The sequence below is a fragment of the Bombina bombina genome, unplaced genomic scaffold (assembly GCF_027579735.1).
Source record: "Bombina bombina isolate aBomBom1 unplaced genomic scaffold, aBomBom1.pri scaffold_391, whole genome shotgun sequence".
In the NCBI taxonomy this organism is placed as follows: Eukaryota; Metazoa; Chordata; class Amphibia; order Anura; family Bombinatoridae; genus Bombina; species Bombina bombina.
The window spans coordinates 451450-470570 of NW_026510691.1; positions in this window are offsets into that span (position 1 = coordinate 451450).

Below are 19121 nucleotides of genomic sequence, written 5' to 3' on the forward strand. Positions count from 1 at the left end.
ACCTAAACAGAAGGCACCACTGCCTGAAGAACCTTTCTCCCAAAAGAAGCCTCAGTCGAGGCAAAAGTATCAAATTTATAAAAAATTTAAAAAGTATGCAGAGAGGACCAAGTTGCAGCCTTGCAAATCTGTTCCACAGAAGCTTCATTTTTGAAGGCCCAGGAAGAAGAAACAGCCCTTGTGGAATGAGCCTTGATTCTCTCAGGAAGCTGCTGTCCAGCAGTTTCATAGGCCAAACGAATTATACTCTTCAGCCAGAGCGAAAGAGAAGTAGCCGTAGCTTTCTGACCCTTGCATTTCCCAGAGAAACAGACAAACAAAGCAGAAGACTGGCGAAAGTCTTTAGTCGCCTGCAAGTAGAATTTCGACGCATGCACCACATCTAGGTTATGCAGCAAACGCTCCTTATGAGAAGAAGAATTAGGAAGGAACAATGATTTCCTGATTAATATTCCTATCCGAAACAACTTTAGGAAGGGAAACCTTATCAGAATGAAAGATAAGATAAGAAGAATCACACTGCAACTCCGAGAGTTCAGAGACTCTCCGAACAGAAGAGATGGCAACAAGAAACAAAACCTTCCAAGTTAACATCTTAATATCTAAGGAATGCATAGGCTCAAACGGAGCCTGCTGTAGAACTCTAAGAACAAGGTTAAGACTCCAGGGAGGAGTAACAGGTTTAAACACAGGCCTGATTCTGACCAAGGCCTGACAAAAAGATTGCACGTCTGGCACATCCGCCAGACGCTTATGCTACATAATAGAAAAGGCAGAAATTTGACCCTTCAGAGTACTCGCTGACAAACCCTTCTCCAGGCCCTCCTGGAGAAAAGACAAAATCCTTGGAATCCTGACTCTACTCCACGAGAAATCTCTGGATTCACCCCAATACAGATATTTGCGCCATATTGTATGGTAAATCTTTCTTGTCACAGGTTTACGAGCCTGGATCAAAGTCTCAATGACTGATTCCGAGAACCCGCGCTTAGATAAAATTAAGCGTTCAATCTCCAAGCAGTCAGCTTCAGAGAAGTGAGATTTGGATGAAGGAAGGGACCCTGAAGTAGAAGGTCCTTCCTCAGTGGTAGTCTCCAAGGTGGAAGAGATGACATTTCCACTAGGTCTGCATACCATATCCTGGGGGCCACGCCAGTGCAATGAGAATCACCTTTTCCTGCTTGATCCGAGCAATGACTCAGAGAAAAAAGGTATGCTAGACTGAAATTCCAAGGGACCGCCAGAGTATCTATCAGGACTGCCTGCAGATCCCTTGACATTGAACTGTACCTCGGAAGCTTGGCATTCTGCCGAGATGCCATGAGATCAAGCTCCGGCCGCCCCCACTTTAGGGTCAAGCTGAAGAACATCTCCGGATGAAGTTCCCACTCCCCGGGATGAAAAGTCTGTCAGCTCAGAAAATCCACTTCCCAATTGTCCACTCCTGGAATGAGGATCGCAGATAGACAACAGTTGTGGGACTCCGCCAACTGAATAATTCAAGCCACCTCTGTCATGGCCAAGGAACTCCGAGTTCCTACCTGGTGGTTGATGTACGCCACCGACGTTATGTTGTCCGACTGGAACCTGATAAACCGGGCTTAAGCTAACAGACTCAAATCACAAGCACTTGAAATATTAGTACAACGAAGAATGTCATAAATGCAGATAAGACCGTCTAAACTGACTCCACACACATATCCATGTCAGATAATGGTCATTTCATAGGTGTCTCAGAGAGGAAATAAAAGGTAATGGTGTGCTGCTGTGCGTGAAACTGACAATCTTCCTTTCTTTCCCACTCGCCCTTCAAGCATATACCGGACTTAAATCTCATACCTTAAAAGCACGGACATACACATCTTGTCTCACCAAGTGCTCAGGAAGCTTCACCGGTATCACTGGCGTCCTCATGAAACCTCCACCGCACTGCTGCTTCACCTCTGTTCCCAGACCTTGGTCCTCCAATCAAATTGAGACTCCTGCTCACACCCACCCTCGTCAGCGAGTATGCAGCGGATCAGCTGGTAATGTAGCAAATCAAGGAAAATGGAAGATCCACTGAGTTGCGTAAAATATTACTTTATTTAACATCCATTAAAATCAATCTATTCAGGAAAGGGTCATTCAAGATGTAAACCCTGTGATTATGTAAACATTACCTCAACTTTTTCGAGCTTTGAATCAGGGAAAACATATAATATTAAATATTGCATGAACTGCACTTCTAAATATGTAATTTACTTAATTGAATGTGCCCAGTGTGTAGACCAGTACATGGGACTCACCTCCAGGGATGTGAATACCAGAATTAGAGAGCATCTTTCATCCTTTAATCCTGTAAGGGCATCTACCCCTATTGTACAGCATTTTGGTGTACTACATAAGCAGGGCCGCCATTAGGGGGTGACTCCTGTCAGGGGCCCAATGGGCTAGGGGGGGCCCATGAGGCAAGAACAAAAATTTTTTTATTTTTTTTTACATTTTGGCAGCCACCAGTGGGTACTACAGCAGAGTGCTAATTGAGCATGGGAAATGTTATTACAATGAGTAAAGTATTAGCATTTGAGAGTGTGTGCCTGAGTCAGACGGCTGATCACTTTCATTTGCAGAGGAGGTAGGAATTACTTAGCAAATGTTTTTTATTTCTTTGTGCAATTTAAGATTGTAACTTCAGTGTGGTAGTAGTTGTATGGTGGGGCCAGGGGTCCATAAAAACACATTTTTTTAGCAGGAGTGTATTTATGATTATTTGACAATGCTGTAGAAATTCTATATTTAAAACCATGCAGAAATGTTTCCTCCTCAATACACAAATGATATATATTACATTCCAGTTTACTGCCCCTTTATGCAAGGACTTTCCAGATACAAGAAGGCATTTTATCTAAGATTTTTACATCTGCATAATATGTTATACTCTCAGACTAAGATTGCTCAGTGTTGGAAATGAGACAGGTTAACTTAAAACTGTTCAGTTTACTCTACAGCTGACAATTTTGAAATGCATACCAACAATATTAAATCCTGCATTTAACCAGATCTAATGGCATGAGTACCACAGCTTATGGTTCCACCAAGACCATATAGAGTACATCATTTTCAAAATCCACAAGTACAGCTGACAGATGGGAACATTTGTACACTATATTTGAAGTGGTGCTCTTGGTTGGAGAAAATATCAAACAAACATATGTCAATCTTTTAAAAATATTTTTCTTCATCTAGCCATCTACCCAGATCATTAATGTACAATTTTGAATTCACAGACTTATTTTTGTTTGCACATTTACAAATATGATTCTTTAAAAAGTGATCTCTTAATTTCTGCATTTTTTTTATCATGCATGTCACACACTGTTGATTTAGGGGATGCAAGGTGCATAAATGTTTCCTACTGTGAGTGTTTCTGTGGGTGTTATGTCTGTCTGTGTTTATGTCTTTGTGCTTTTGTTTGTGTCTCTAGGAGTGTGTATGTATTTTTTTTCTGTTGGTATCTCTGTGAGGGTGGGTGTGTATGTCTTTGGGCATTTTCTGTGGATGTCTGTGAGGGTGTGTGCATATGTCTTTGAGCTTTTTCTATGGGTGTCTCTGTGAGGGTGGGCGTGTGTTTGTCTTTGTGTATTTTCTCTGGATGCCTCTGTGAGGGTGGGTGTGTATGTCTGTGTTTTCTGTGGATGTCTCTTTGAGGGTGTGTGTGTGTATGTATGTCTGTGTTTTCTGTGTATGTCTCTGTGAGGGTGTGTATTTTCTGTGGGTGTCTCTGTGAGGGTGTGTGTATGTCTTTGTGTGTTTTCTGTGGATGTCTCAGTGAGGGTGTGTATGTATGTCTTTCTGTGTTTTTTGTGGGTGTCTCTGTGTGTGTGTGTGTGTGTATGTATTTGTGTGTTTTCTGAGGCTGTCTCTGTGGGTGTATGTGCAAGTTTGAGTTTGTGTGTGTGTGTCCATTGTCTGTTAATTTTTAGGACATTTTGATCTTACTACTGATTATCCACATCTTTCTACAGACTTTGAGACTAATGAGACCTTTCTACCATTTAACCTTTAAATTATTGTTTAGACAGGGCCCTTCATTTCAGCCACTGCATGCTGTTGTCATCATTTACTTGGTATCTTCCTTTACAAAAAGATAATCAGAACTCCGTATTTTGTTTTCTAAATCTCCTTTTTTTTTTTTTACAAAACTGTAGTTTACCTCATTACTTGTCAGGTCAATGTAAGTGTCTGTTTCGGTGTCTGTGTCTGAGTTTCTTTGCGTGTTTTGTGAGTGTCTATATGTGAATTCTTATGTGTGAGTGTGTGTGTGTTTCAGTGTATGTTACTACCTTTACAACATTTCCAAGTTTAAATAGACACTTAAGAATAAAGTGCATATACGTTTTAGTCACTTGGTTAAAAATTGCACATGTCAAAGGAGGGGGGGGGGGCCCTGATCAATGGTTAAGTCAGGGGCCCCAAAATTTCTAGTGGCAGCCCTGTACATAAGGGTGACATGACCTCTTTTTCCTGGTGTGCAATTGAAAAAATTTGTAAGCCCAAGAGAAGGGATAATATTGATCACATCCTGGAAAAGAGAGAGGCGTACTGGATTTTTACACTGGGTACTAGGGTACCCAAGGGGCTGAACTCAAAGTATGATATTATGAATATTTGGGAATAGTAGTACTTTCTGGACTTCCCTATGTGTCTTGATGCCATGTGGACAGCACATTATTATTATTAAGCCTTATTTTAAAGCTTAACAATAGGGCTACTATATGTATTTAATTGACACTTCTGTCAATGTATCTTCCCATGGGATAGTATTCTTTCACTAATTTATTCATCTATTTGTGAGAATTTCACCGTGATATACAATATAATATTATTTTGTAATTTTTGCTGCAATGTTGTCATCTTAAATACTATGTTTTCTATTTATGCTTTCAATCACAGCTGTTATCTCTCTTTTTGTGACATAAGTGGAGTTTAACTCTTTCTATTATTGTGTAGTAGATGCATTGAAGAGGGTGTGTTTTTATTTTAACCAATCAGAATGAGAGTATTGGTATTTTAACAGGTGTGACACAAAAGCACTATAGGCTATGATTATGGCTATTAGCCAAAACGCATAAGCCAGCAATGCCACACCACTTCAGTTTGTCCATCAAGTGTTGTCTGCCTTTCCTGGATAGATTGATTTTTAATAAATGTTAAATAAAGTAATATTTTACTCAGCGGATCTTCCGTTTTCTTTGATTTTTAAGCTAACTGAGGCCAGGCCAGTCGAGCATTGAAGATCGCTCTCAGCTCTAGTATGTTTATGGGGAGATGTGACTCCTCCCGACTCCAAAGACCATGAGCTTTCAATGAGTCCCAGACTCCTCCCCAACCCAGCAGACTGGCATCCATGGTCACAAGCACTCACAAAGGTCTGTGGAAGCAAGTTCCCTGGGAGAGGTGCTCCTGAGACAACCACCACAGAAGATATTCTCTTGTTGCCTGATACAGATCTATGTGTGGAGACAGATCCGCATAGTCCCCATTCCATTGCCTTAGCATGCATGACTGCAGAGCTCTGAGATGGAACCGAGCGAATGGGATGATGTCCATTGAAGCTACCATCAGACCAATTACCTCCATACATTGAGCCACTGACGGCCGAGGAGAGGACTGAAGGGCAAGGCAGGAGTCGAAAATCTTGGACTTTCTGACCTCTGTCAGAAAAAATTTAATCTATAGGGAATCTATTATGGTCCCCAGAAACACTACCCTTGGAGCTGGAACCAAGGAACTGTTTCCCAGATTCACCTTCCATCTGTGGGAATGAAGAAAAGACAACAAAATCTCAGTATGAGAGTGAGCGTGTTGAAAAGACGGCACATGAACCAGAATGTCGTACAGATAGGGCGCCACTACAATGCCCCAAGACCGGATCACTGCCAACAGAGTCCCCAGAACCTTAGAGAAAATTCTGGGAGCTGTAGCAAGGCCGAATGGAAGAGCCACAAACTGAAAGTGCTTGTTTAGAAAAGCGAATCTCAGAAACTTGTGATGATCCTTGTGGATGGGGACATGAAGATTCGCATTCTTAAGGTCTATGGTCGTCATGAACTGACCCTCTTGGACCAAGGGAAGAATGGAACGTATAGTTTCCATCTTGGAGGATGGTACTCTAAGAAACTTGTTTAAACATTTCAGATCTAAAATTGATCTAAAGGTCCCCTCTTTTTTGGGAACCATGAACAGATTGGAGTAGAATCCCAGACCCTGTTCCTGTGTTGGAACTGTAACTATTACTCCCAGGGCAGACAGATCCTGGACACAATATAAGAACGCCTCTCTTTTTATCTGGTCTATAGATAATCTTGAGAGGAGGAACCTGCCTCTGGGAGGAAAATCCGTAAACTCTAGTTTGTACCCCTGGGATACAATGTCCGGAACATTCCCGAACCCAGGCTTGAGCGAATTGAGAAAGTTTGCCCCCTACAGGATCCGCTCCCGGGTCGGGGGCAGGCACCCCTATGGCAGCAAGTGGTAAGTATATAAAAACGTACTTTATTAAAAAAGATAAAAATACTAGCAACGCGTTTCTCAGCCAACCAGTGGCTGTTTCATCAGGCTTAACCAGTGGCTGTTTCATCAGGATTAAGCCTGAAGAAACAGCCACTGGTTGGCTGAGAAACACGTTGCTAGTATTTTTATCTTTTTTAATTAAGTTTTATATACTTACCACTTGCTGCCATACATGTTCTTTATCTAACCATCTCCTTATTCTGGATTGCTGGGAGATCCTGTTTGCTGAGCATCAGTCTATTGGGTGACTGTTTGATCCCAGTTCACCTCTAGTGCACCAAGGGAGGTGCTTCACCAAATGTGAGTGTAACTTTACCACACTAAACCTATCTTGTTCGAACAATACTAGGCCATATTGGCACTCTTGTTATCTTTTGTTCACATTGTCTACAGATCACTGAACACCTATCGGAGGTCAGTCTGCTGGGTGACTGAATTAGACCCCAGCCTGCTCCATCTGCACCACTAGGGGTGCTTCACCTAATGTGAGTTATCTACCACACATCATATCATTGTTGTATCAAACAATACTGGGCCATGTGGAGCTTCTGTATTTTTAAGTTGTCTACAGATCATTGATCCTGGATCATGGCCTTGATCCTCGTACAGACAGCTGTCTTGACCTGAACCAATTTCCACTTATAGTGACATCTCCATTATTTATGGGACATTATTATTGCTACATTAATTGAGATATACTTTGAATATTATAGCATTTACTTGTATAACTGAACCTGTTTCTTTTTTAGGTATCTAGACAAAGATATATTATTTTTGTGATATCTATTGACATATACGATATCTAGCTTTACTAGTAGCATTTAGATAAAGACACCCATTGTTTTATATTTTGACACACCTTACCTCTAGCTAGTCTGCACCTATACTTGCGTTTGATATTCCAAGGGCGCCCCCATATACATTTCAATCCGCAGACCAGGATTTCAACCATAAGGCTCTGCAAGCTAGTACAGCAAAACCAGATATTTTTGCTCCCAACTTAAAGGGACATTAAACCCAAACATTTTCTTTCATGATTCAGATAGAGCATGCAATTTTAAACAACTTCCTAATTTACTTCTATTATCTAATTTCATCATTCTCTTGATATTCTTTGCTGAAAAGCATATCTAGATAGGCTCAGTAGCTGCCGATTGGTCGCTGCACATAGATGCCTCATGTGATTGGCTCTCCAATGTCTATTTCTATTTACTCAACAAACGATATCTAAAGAATGAAGCAAATTAGATAATAGAAGTAAATGAGAATATTGTTTAAAATTGTATTCTCTATCTGAATCATGAAAGAAATTGTTGGGGTTTAATGTCCCTTTAATGACCTGTAAGGAAGCATCTGTGATACAGGAATTGGCCAACTTAAGAGCCTTAATCCTATCTTGGATCTCCTCAAGAGGAGTATCTATCTGAATAGAATCAGACAACGCATCAAACCAGTAGGCTGCCTCGCTGGTGACAGTAGCAATACACACCGCAGGCTGCAATTGCAGACCCTGGCGAACATACATCTTTTTTTTAGCAATGCCTCCAACTTCTTGCCTATAGGATACTTAAAGGAACAGCAATCCTCTATAGGAATAGTGGTTCTCTTAGCCAAAGTGGAGATCGCTCCTTCCACCTTGGGGACCGTCTGCCAAGACTCCTTAATAGAGTCAGCTGTTGGAAACATCTTCTTAAAAATCGGAGATGGAGAGAAAGGAATTCCAGGTCTCTCCCACTCCCGTGCAATAATCTCTGTAGCACATCTGGTACAGGGAATACCTCCACCGCCGAGGGAACATCAAAGTACTTGTTCAGTTTACTAGACTTCTTAGGATTGACTACGACATTCATATTGGAGTCGTCCAATGTAGCCAAAACCTCCTTAAGTAACAGACGGAGGTGTTCCAGCTTAAATCTGAAGGATAGAACTTCAGCATCAGAAGAAGGAATTATACTGTCTGAATCTGAGATTTCACCCAGAGCGTGAGAGTAAACGCAGGGCACTGCATGTGTAGACGAAAAAAGTTGGGATGCTTGAGGAGAAAGCTGCGGCAAATCTGGAACAGGAGACACCTGAACAGCATCCGCCATAGTTAATGATGGCTCAGTATAAAAAAGTCTATCCCTGTAAAACAATGTTCTTTCAATAGATGAAGAACAAAAAGGAATTGGTGGTTCCACCTGGGAGTCAAAACACAAGCTACATGTAACTATTTTTAAGGCCTCTTGATCCATCTTTGAGCAAAAAAAGAGAGAAAAAAATAAAAAGAGCTGAAATATAAAAAAATTATACTGTCCTTTTAAATTTTTATTTGTGTAACAGTAACTACGGAGCAGCGGTCCTTATAACAACCCCAGACAGCCTCTACACCTCAGCTATTTTGCTGAGGTGCCTACCTGTCCTGCTGGTCACAGACAATCTAGCATGCAAACTATCTGGTTTTCATTCCAGAACTGAGCAATTAGTTGGCAGGGCGATCTCTATCTCAGCAGAGCAGCAAATGTAACTAACGTCTCTATTCCGGAACTCACAGGAAGTGAGTCTGGAAAGCTTGCAAAGACACCCCAGCCAAAGGCTTAAATACCTCCCCCACTTCCCTCATCCCCCAGTCATTCTGCCGAGGGAACAAGGAACAGTAGGAGAAATATATCAGGGTGAAAAAGGTGCCAGAAGAACAAAAGAAAATTTAGGGCCGCCCATCAGAGAACACAGGTGGGAGCTGTGGACTCTCCCTGTACAGAAGGAATTGAAATTATCAGGTAAGAATAATTCATGTTTTCCTTCTTAAAGGGACAGTCTAGTCCAAAATAAACTTTAATGATTCAGATAGAGAATGTAATTTTAAACAATTTTCCAATTTACTTTTATCACCAATTTTGGTTTGTTCTCTTGGTATTCTTAGTTGAAAGCTAAACCTAGGAGGTTCATATGCTAATTTCTAAGCCCTTGAAGGCCGCCTCTTCTCCCAGGGCATTTTGACAGTTTTTCACCACTAGAGAGTGTTAGTACATGTGTGTCATATAGATAACACTGATGAGCCAGCTCTGATTGGCTAAAATGGACGTCTGTCAAAAGAACTGAAATAAGGGGGCAGTTTGCAGAGGCTTAGATACAAGGTAATCACAGAGGTAAAAAGTGTATTTATATAACTGTGTTGGTTGTGCAAAACTAGGGAATGGGTAATAAAGGGATAATCTATCTTTTTAAACAATAAAAATGTTGGTGTAGACTATCCCTTTAATACAGGAAGAGTCCACAGCTGCATTCCTTACTTGTGGGAAAATGATACCCAAGCTCCAGAGGACACTGAATGCTAACGGGAGGGCAAATAGGAGAGGCAGCCCCCTTTATCTGAGGGCACCACAGCCTGCACAATTCTTCCACACGAAGGCTGCTTCCACAGAAGCAAATCATTTTGTTAAAAAATTTGGAAAAAGAATGTAAGGAGGCCCAGATAGCCACCCTACAATTCTGATACATAGCGGCGTCATGTAAAGGGCCCAAAAGGACGACACTGCTCTCGTAGAATGAGCCGTAATCCTCTGAGCAGGCTTGTGTGCCGCCGTCTCATATACCCAGCAATGATACTCCACAACTAACAGATAAGGAAGTCGAAGATGCCTTCCAACCCTTACGCTTCCCAGATAGATAACAAGCAGAGAAAAAAACTGTCTATTCCTAAGAAGCCTGAAGATAGAACCTCAAGGTACGAATCCATATGTGGAAAACTTTCCTTCCAAAAAAAAGGAATAGGACATAAGAAAGGAACCACAATCTCTTGATTGAAGTTGCGAATTAACACGACCTTAGGAGGAAATCCTAACTAGGTTCGAAAAACAGCCCTATTATTGTTGAAACACCAGATAAGAGGGTCTCATTGCAAGGACACAATCTCAGAGACTTCTGCACGCAGAAGCAATATCTAGACGGAAGGAATCTTCCAAGAAAACAACTAATGTCAATCTCATGCATAGGCTCAAAAGTAGCCCAATGCAAGACTTTAAAAACAAGATCTAAGTTCCAAGGGGGAGCATCAGATCGACACCTTTGCCTGATCGTAGTCAGAGCTCTAACCAAAATTTGTACATCCGGAAGCTCAGCGAGCTTCTGGATTGGAACAGACAGGGCCAAAACTGTCACAACAAGGAAACCAAGAGGCCCCTTTTCCAGGCCATCCTGGAGGAAGGAAAGAATCCTGGCAGACTTTATAGGGTGCCAGGACGAACCACGCTCTTCACAGAAGAAAGAGGTCCTCTACACTGTAAGAGAGATGACGAGGAACCAGCTTATACGCTTGAAGGAGAGGACCTTACCTCTCAGAAACCCTCTCCTGGTTAAGACCAAGCATACTCTCTACGCAATCTGCCTCAGAGAGATAAGATCTGATGAAGCCAATGGATCCTGTCCCAGCAAAACCCTGCGACAAGAAAACCTTCATGGAGGGGAACCCATCTGTGGGAAACTAGGTATTAAAACAGGACATCCTAAGATTCTCGTCCAGCGTCCCCTTCCAGAGTAAGATATCCGAAACCCCTCGGATGAAGACCTTATGCCCAGAGACGGGGAATGTTTCTAAAGAACACCCGAACTGGATGACCACCCCTGGAGAGTGGAACACTGATAGCGAGAAGTAGTGGGCCTTCACCCACTACCGAACCCGAGATACTACCCTCATTGCTAGGGAACCTCTTGTTTCCCTCAGATGGAGTTCCAAGCCCTCTAGAGTAGGACCAACTAGAATCTATAAACTGGGACTAACCCAGTATTCAAAACATCCAGAGCAAAAAATTGCCTGAAGATTCAAAAGAAATCGGGAGGGAAACCTCCTAAAACTATGGGCCCATAACCTATATTGCTATCCTGACAGCTTGCGACCAAAGTCAAAATCGCCCCGGACAATTAAGAAAATGTCCCTCAGGACAAAAACACTAGAGAGCGATTCACTCAACTAGTAGTCCAAGTAAATCTGTTAAAATAGATTCGAAAAACAGCAGCACTCCATTTCCTCAGCATACACCGAGTCTCTGCTGAGATGAGACCTGGCAAAAGGCACAAAGTCAAAGATGGACCCCATGACCATCATTACCAATGAACGCAGAGCCAGCGATGGCCTGAAGGAGGTCTGGAGGGCACAACCTGATGAAGCTAACTCATATCTTCACAAGACCTGTAGAAAGGTCTATGCAGACAAACATAGCATCCAGGAATCCCACCCTGGTGCCTAACACCAGAGAACTCCGGTCTCGATTTTCTTCAACTCTCCAGATCGAGGAGGACAGAAGAAAACCTGAATCATCCTCTATCAGATGATGGCAATTGAATTTGAATCATCTAAACAAGTGAATCTACCGCTAGCTCTGGATTTTGGCAACTGTCAAAGAATCCCTCGATTCCTAAAAAGCTCAGAGACCGAAACGGAGGAGCAATGTACTGGAAAAGTGGTCCAGAAACGTCAACCTCAGGAACCGGAAATGTCCTCTGAGGAGGAAGAAAGAGGTATGATACCCTTTCCCAACAGTGGACCTGCAGTGCTCTTCCTGTACCAAGGGTAGAGTGGACCTTATAGTCTCCCTCAGGAATGAGTAAACAAGATAGGCCTTAGGATCCCCCCAAAAAAGGGTGGGAGACCCCTCCCTTTATGGGACCATGAAAAGAACGGTTTGACTGATATCTCAAACCTCGCTCCAAGAAAAAAACACTGGGAAAATGACTCCAAAGGAGAACAAAACCTGAAAAAAATGGTGCCCCTCTCAGCTGGAAGGCTGAGACTTGAAGCCCTGTACCAAGCGTCTGAAAGAGCGATAGACTGTCCAGATAGAACCTGGAACTGGCCCCTCATGCCAATCTAGTTTTGGCGGGCCTCTACTCTGCTTGGAATTATTCCAGGACTGAGACGGCATTAAAAAAAAACACTTAGATTGTTCCGGCATAGCAGAGGTCTCTGACTCTGAGCATTAGCCGAACTAAATGACTAATAGAAAGACATCTGTCTCTCAGATTCGCTTTCTCATCAAACAGTAAAACCGTGGAATAGCGGAACCAAGCCTGAACAGAAAAAACCTGAGGCCCTAGCTTTGGGACAAGTAATATGCTAAATGGCCCAGATAAAAGAATTATAAGCTTCAAGGCTTTAATTCTTTCAAGAAATTATCGAGGTAACCATCCCCTCAAATCGAGATAGAGAAGCTCCAATAGGAAGTCTCCAGAAAACTGCGACACCAAAATTCGTCAGTACATAAGATATCCTCTGTGATGAAACATCTTCATAAAAACTGTTTCCTCTTATAACCAAGAGCTCTTAAGAACAAACTATCCTTAAATGGAATAGCAAGACAATAGGCAAGTGCACAAAAAGGAAATTTATGCTTACCTGATAAATGTATTTCTTTTACGATATGACGAGTCCACGGATTTCATCCTTACTTATGGGATATCGCCTCCTGGTCAGCAGGAGGAGGCAAAGAGCTCCACAGCAGAGCTGTATAAATAGCTCCTCCCTTCCCTCCCCCTCCAGTCATTCGACCGAAGTTAGGAAGAGAAAGGAAAAGCCAAAGAGCAGAGGTGACTGAAGTTTAACAAAAATAAAGACCTGTCTTAGAAAATAACAGGGTGGGTCATGGACTCGTCATATCGTAAAAGAAATACATTTATCAGGTAAGCATAAATTTCCTATTCTTTTACAAGATATGACGAGTCCACGGATTTCATCCTTACTTATGGGATACAATACCAAAGCTATAGGACACGGATGAAAGGGAGGGACAAGATAGGAACCTAAACGGAAGGCACCACTGCTTGAAGAACCTTTCTCCCAAAAACAGTCTCAGATGAGTCAAAAGTATCAAATTTGTAAAATTTAGAAAAAGTGTGAAGAGACGACCAAGTTGCCGCCTTGCAAATCTGTTCAACAGAAGCATCATTTTTAAATGCCCATGAGGAAGCCACAGCCCTAGTAGAATGAGCTGTAATTCTTTCAGGAGGCTGCTGTCCAGCAGTCTCATACGCAAATCGGATGGTACGCCTCAGCCAAAAAGAAAGAGAGGTAGCCGTAGCCTTCTGGCCCCTACGCTTCCCAGAAAAGACAGCAAATAATGAAGATGATTGACGAAATTCTTTAGTCGCCTGCAAGTAAAACTTCAGGGTACAGACTACGTCCAAGTTATGCAATAGCCGCTCCTTCTAAGAAAAAGGAATAGGACACAAGGAAGGAACAACAAGTTTCTGATTAATATTCTTATTAGAAACAACCTTAGGAACAAAACCAGGTTTGGTACGTAAGACCACCTTATCAGAATGGAAAATAAGATAAGGAGAATCACATTGCAAAGTTGAAAGCTCAGAAACTCTGCAAGCAGAATAAATAGCAAACAAAACTTTCCAAGATAATAACTTAATATCTATGGAATGCATGGGTTCAAATGGAACCCCTTGAAGAACATTAAGAACTAAATTCAAACTACTAGGAGCAATTGCTCTAAACACAGGCCTGATTCTAGTCAGAGCCTGACAAAAGAATTGAACATCTGGAACATCTGACAGATGTTTGTGAAGAAAATTAGACAAATCAGAAATCTGTCCCTTTAAGGAACTTGCTGACAACCCTTTCTCCAATCCTTCTTGGAGAAAAGATAAAATCCTTGGAATCCGAACATTACTCCATGAGTAACCCTTGGATTCGCACCAATAAAGATATTTACGCCATATCTTATGGTAAATTTTTCTAGTAACAGGCTTACGTGCCTGAATCAAGGTATCAATGACCGCATCAGAAAACCCTCGCTTAGATAAAATGAAGAGTTCAATCTCCAAGCAGTCAGCTGCAGAGAAATTAGATTCGGATGATGGAAGGGTCCCTGAATGAGAAGGTCCTGCCTCAATGGAAGCTTCCACGGCGGCAGAGAGGACATGTCCACCAAATCGGCATACCAAGTCCTGCGAGGCCACGCAGGAGCGTTGAGAATCACTGAAGCCCTCTCCTGTTTGATCCGAGCGATCGCTTGAGGAAGGAGAGCAAACGGTGGAAACACATAAGCTAGGTTGAACGACCAAGAACCTGCCAAGGCATCTATCAGTTCGGCCTGAGGATCCCTGGACCTGGATCCGTATCTTGGGAGCTTGGCATTCTGACGAGACGCCATCAGATCCAATTCTGGTCTGCCTCACTAGAGAATCAGGGTGGCAAAGACCTCCGAATGAAGTTCCCATTCCCCACAGATGAAACGTCTGTCTGCTCAAAAAATCCGCCTCCCAGTTGTCCATTCCTGGGATGTAGATTGCTGACAAGTAACAAGAGTGAGCCTCCGCCCTCCAAATTATCTTGGATACTGCTGTCATTGCTAAGGAACTCCTTGTTCCTCCCTGATGATTGATGTAATCTACAGTCGCGATGTCGTCCGACTGCAATCGGATGAATTTTGCTGAAGCCAACTGAGGCCAAGTCTGAAGCGCGTTGAATATTGCTCTCAATTCCAGAATACTGATTGGAAGTAGAGACTCCGACCAAGTCCACACACTCTGAGCCATCAGGGAATTCCAGACTGCGCCCCATCCTAGTAGACTGGCGTCCGTTGTCACTATCACCCATGAGCGTCTGCGGAAGCACGTCCCTTGGGACAGATGAAACGGCGACAACCACCAAAGAAGAAAGTCTCTTGTCCCCTAATCCAGATCTATCTGAGGATACAAATCTGCATAATCTCTATTTCACTGTCTGAGCATGCTCAGTTGTAGAGGACTGAGATGAAAACGAGCAAACGGAATGATGTCCATTGCCGCCACCATCAATCCAATCACCTCCATGCACTGAGCCACTGATGGCCGAGGATTGGACTGAAGGAATCAGCATGTGTTCAGAATCTTTAATTTTCTGACTTCCGTCAAGAAGATTTTCATGGACATAGAGTCTATCAGAGTTCCCAGGAAAGGAACCCTTGTCTGTGGGATTAGTGAACTCTTTTCTAGGTTCCATTTCCACTCGTGAGTCCTTAGAAAAAAAAACAGAACCATGTCTGTATGAGATTTTGTCAGTTGATAAGACAACACCTGGATCAGAATATTGTCCAGATAAGGCGCCACTGCAATGCCCCACGGTCTGAGTACCGCCAGCAGAGACCCTAGAACCTTCGTGAAGATCCTGGGTGCCGTGGCCAGCCCAAAGGGAAAGGCCACAAACTGAAAATGTTTGTCCAGAAAGGCAAACCTCAGGAACTGGGGATGATGTCACTGAAATCACTTCAGTAAATAATATCTCATTTATTTATTGAACGCAGTGGGGGTTATTTTAATAATAAAGAGACAGCCACAGAAATAAAATTATCATTTTTTTTTAAGCTATATTCTGTGAAAGAATATAATATAAATACTGGTTTCTTTGTAGTGAGCAATTTATATTTATCATTTTTTATAACATAGAACACCAGTACTGCCTCTTTACATGTAAAGTACACAAGAGAGAAACTTTTTTTTTAAAGAAAAGCAAAACATGCACAGTGTTATCATTCTTCTCAAGGATAGTAAGGCAAGCTCAAAGTTTCATTTTTACTTAAAGGAGAAACACTGTTTACTGCTTAAAAATATAAAATTCACACGAAAACTGGATAAATGCTAATTAGTTTAACCACAACAAAATTATTGGATTTAATATTATGTATAATTTGATATTCACCATTCTGCAGCTCTCCAGCCAAATATAACCAATTGCATATAACACAAAAATAAGCTTTCTACAAAAGAATACTAATACAATTTCCCCTTTAAATTATTCCCAATGATCCATCGGCCTTACTTATAATAAAAAATGTATACTGACGTCCATTAAATAGTCTAAGCGGGGATGCTTCCGGGCGGCGGCCATGATGGTCGCTTATTTCAGCAGCTGAAGAGTTGAGCATATCTATCCACTGCATATCGCTTAACTATGGCTCCATCTAGGATTGAAACACACCTATTCTTGTATAGTAACTTATGCTAAACAGTTTGGTCTAAAATGTGAAGCCACCTTCTGCCCTGAAGTACTGGAACGGTGAGGTACGCAGTGGAGGCCTTGAAGCGGGCCTGGCCTATACCTAACCCCCCCGGTTATCCGGGTATAGCAGCTTTGAAAGCTGTCCTTTCCTTTCTCTACCTAGCAGCACATAAACTCTTGGGGATATATTCTCATACCTTTTATTATTTGCCTCGCCAACAGCAATATGACGCTTAAGTGGCAGCATTTTGAGGCCTCAATGGCTAAACTATTGGACATGCATTACCGGAATCTGTCGGATCTCATTGTGGACAGCTTTGGGGCACTATCGCGGATGTGCACAGCCGTTAGAGAGAACCGGATGCATGCAACAACTCCATTGGAGCGAAAAACTACTGAGCGGCCTTCAACACACCCTATTATAACAACCAGGCAAGATGACAGTACTTCTCCGCCACAACCCCTGGAAGCATTATCACTAGAAGCGTTACCAAACGAAATGAATAGAGAACCGATAATAGTAAGTGCTTCTACTGAATGGACAGACCTTATGCATACTGTGTCACATGCCGTTCAGCTGGCTGACAGTTACTTGACAGCGGATGGTGGTCAGCAGGAGCGAGCGGTAGAATGGCTGGATGCAGATGGATCCGCAGGCTACAAAACTGCTCAGATGAAGAAAAGCCCATTTGATACCCTACCTGCCTTGCTGAGACAAAGATCACTTCATTTGGGAGACCTAGATCCTGAGCAAGTGACACCAGCATTACCACCGATTGAAGCAACAGAGAGAAACTTTCCTACATGCCCTGTTGCGCCTATGCGGAGAGCCACCATGCTCAGATCTACAGCTCTATCTGGAGCTATTAAGGAGACAGGCAGAAAGTTTCCGCTGCCGCAGTTACATTTGCTGAGACACAATGTCATACAGCCACGAATCCATATCCTAACAAATCTGTCATCAAACCGGGGGCACATGATAAAACTGACATACCAGGCTATTAACTGGATTCACATGGACTCTTGTGCTCTCCGGTCCGGAATTGGTTAATGAGATGCCATCTCAGACATGTTTACTCAGAGCGGTGCATTTATGTCTGCGTGAACTAGCACTTGTCAGAGGAGTGGTTTTTTGGAAAACTGCCGTTTTTACCAGGTCCAAAGTGGGTTAACAGCAATGCACGCAAAAAGGAGGATTACCAATACCAATAATGTAAAGTAGTCATTAACATTACACATCTACTTATTAGCATAGGTTAACGTTCCCTACAAAAATCTTTGCACATCCTCCTCTGTATACTATAACTGAACGGCCCCTGTAAGGTATGCTCTCTCTGATACAGATCTGATGTGCTCGCTATTTAACTACTTATAAAATGACTGTACTAATGAGGACTAAGTCTGATATATTATAGTCATAGTATAATGCTCCTCATGTTTCTTCTACCATAGGAACTTGTATATAGATTGTTAAAACAGTTATTTTCATTGTTCATTACTTTCTTAATTTTATGTATACTATATTATTAATGCTGCACACGGAAGACTGACTAACATATTTAGAACATTTTGTTACAGGAACTTGAGGTAATATTCTGTATGACAGTGAAACAGGATATTGTGACTGCTTATATTACACAGTTATAGTTTGCATAGTTTGGGGCAACGCTAGGTGTGTGGATAAGTGTATAATGCTGCCACATTGGTGTTGGTCATAGCCACCTTTATGCTCTTTAGTCAGCTACCTTGACTAAATTTATTTAGTTAAAGTTTCTAAGTATGGCTGCCACAGTGTGCTCTTAGAGATCTGCCACCTATAAATCAGAAGTTGATGCTGTGCTGCTACGGGGGGGAAGCAGTGGTGCTCAAAGAGATTAACTTGCAGGGGCTTCTCTCCTTATCTCCGCTACGCATCGGAGCACATCTGTTTCTAATTGCCTGTGTGTTTCATTAACTCCTGCCTTACCAGTCCCAAACTGATTTCTAAACTCAGATCAGTTGCAGATAACTATGTGATTGTGACAGAAACTAGACTTTACGCATGGTGAGTACAAATGTCACTTATAAATGTGTGCTGAGTCTGACATCTCTGGTAGATGTTACTTAAAATTAAATATGTTTGTGGGTTGTTTCTTTTTTTTTATATATATATATATATATATATAGTTAATATAATTCAACATTTGAGCCTTAGATCCCTGTGCTTAAGAATATGATATATGGCATAGACATAAGACTCCCTCAGCAGCTCAATCAGCATCCGATTATACCTTGTTTAATGCACTATAACGTGAATGTTCTGTACTTTATTACCTATTTTACTCTGAAAATCTGTTTTACATAGGCAGAATGAGAGGGTTATGTTGAAGCTCCTATCATTTAGAATATATCTGGAATATTTGCTGCAAGCCAGTATACTTCACACATAAGCCATACTACCTCAGTTAAGAGCCTATTGATATGCCTTAAGCTCCTTCAATACATTAATAGTTACTTTCTGTAACTCATTTATGGTTAATGTGAGCGTGCCCCCAGGAGCTACCTATACAAGTGGCTCAATAGCAACTAATATTTGTTTTAGCAACTCATCGCATTTAATGTT